General features: G+C 41.8%; 1 non-coding gene across 1 annotated transcript; it reads left to right on the forward strand.

Moving 5' to 3' along the window:
* The first annotated feature begins 1216 nt into the window (after positions 1-1216).
* LOC112739430 (small nucleolar RNA R71) lies at positions 1217-1324 on the forward strand. Its single transcript, XR_003170366.1, has one exon. It is a non-coding gene; the product is annotated as a small nucleolar RNA R71 (small nucleolar RNA).
* The last annotated feature ends 265 nt before the right edge of the window (positions 1325-1589 follow it).

Genomic DNA, 1589 nt, shown 5'->3' on the forward strand with positions numbered 1-1589 from the left:
TTATAGAGAGTGGCATGAGGTTTATTCCTGACCCAAGGTCACATAGAGCCTTTTCAAAGGTCATGGTGCCTATGGTATAAGGTATTAGGAACTTTCCAGGATCCTGTTTCTTCTGAGGCAATCTCAGTTGATCCAAAGCATTTAGTTTATTGGTGGATAGGGGAGGTTCATCTCCCCAAGTCTCATTACCAAATAAATTGGCATTCAGCTTCATGATTGCACCATGGAACTTGGTAACTTGCTCTTCAGTAACATCTTCATTCTCTTCAGAAGAAGAATACTCTTCAGAGCTTATGAATGGTATAAGGAGGTTCAATGGAATCTCTATGGTCTCTAGATGAGTCTCAGATTCCTTTGGTTCCTCAGAGGGAAACTCCTTATTGATCACTGTACGTCCCAGGAGGTCTTCCTCCTTGGGATTCACGTTCTCCCCTTCCTCTCTAGGTTCGGCCATGTTGACTATGTCAATGGCCTTGCACTCTCCTTTTGGATTTTCTTCTGTATTGCTTGGGAGAGTACTAGGAGGAGTTTCAGTGATTCTTTTACTCAGCTGGCCCACTTGTGCTTCCAAATTTCTAATGGGGGACCTTGTTTCATTCATGAAACTCATAGTGGCCTTAGATAGATCAGAGACTAGGTTTGCTAAATTAGAGGTATTTTATTCAGAGTTCTCTGTCTGTTGCTGGGTGGATGATGGAAAAGGCTTGCTATTGCTAAACCTGTTTCTTCCACCATTATTAAAGCCTTGTTGAGGCTTTTGTTGATCCTTCCATGAGAGATTTGGGTGATTTCTCCATGAGGGATTATAGGTGTTTCCGTATGGTTCACCCATGTAATTCACCTCTGCTATTGCAGGGTTTTCAGGATCATAAGCTTCTTCTTCAGAAGATGCCTTTTGAGTACTGTTGGATGCAGCTTGCATTCCATTCAGACTCTGAGAAATCATATTGACTTGCTGAGTCAATATTTTGTTCTGAGCCAATATGGCATTCAGAGTATCAATTTCAAGAACTCTCTTCTTCTGAGGCGTCCCATTACTCACAGAATTCCTCTCAGAAGTGTACATAAACTGATTGTTAGCAACCATGTCAATGAGTTCTTGAGCTTCTGCAGGCATTTTCTTTAGGTGAATGGATCCACTTGCAGAAGTATCCAATGACATCTTAGCTAATTCAGACAGACCATCATAGAATATATCCAAGATGGTCCATTCTGAAAGCATGTCAGAAGGACACTTTTTGGTCAGTTGCTTGTATCTCTCCCAAGCTTCATAGAGGGATTCACCTTCCTTCTATCTGAAGGTTTGAACATCCACTCTAAGCTTGCTCAGCTTTTGGGGAGGAAAGAACTTGGCTAAGAAAGCCTTGACCAGCTTATCCCAAGAGTTCAGGCTATCCTTAGGTTGAGAGTCCAACCACACTCTAGCTCTGTCTCTTACAGCAAATGGGAAAAGCATGAGCCTGTAGACTTCAGGATCTACTCCATTAATCTTAACAGTATCACAGATCTGCAAGAATTCAGTTAAGAACTGAAATGGATCTTCAGATGGAAGTCCATGAAACTTGCAGTTTTGCTGTATCAGAGAAACT

This window comes from Arachis hypogaea, chromosome 13 (genome assembly GCF_003086295.3).
Source record: "Arachis hypogaea cultivar Tifrunner chromosome 13, arahy.Tifrunner.gnm2.J5K5, whole genome shotgun sequence".
NCBI lineage: Eukaryota > Viridiplantae > Streptophyta > Magnoliopsida > Fabales > Fabaceae > Arachis > Arachis hypogaea.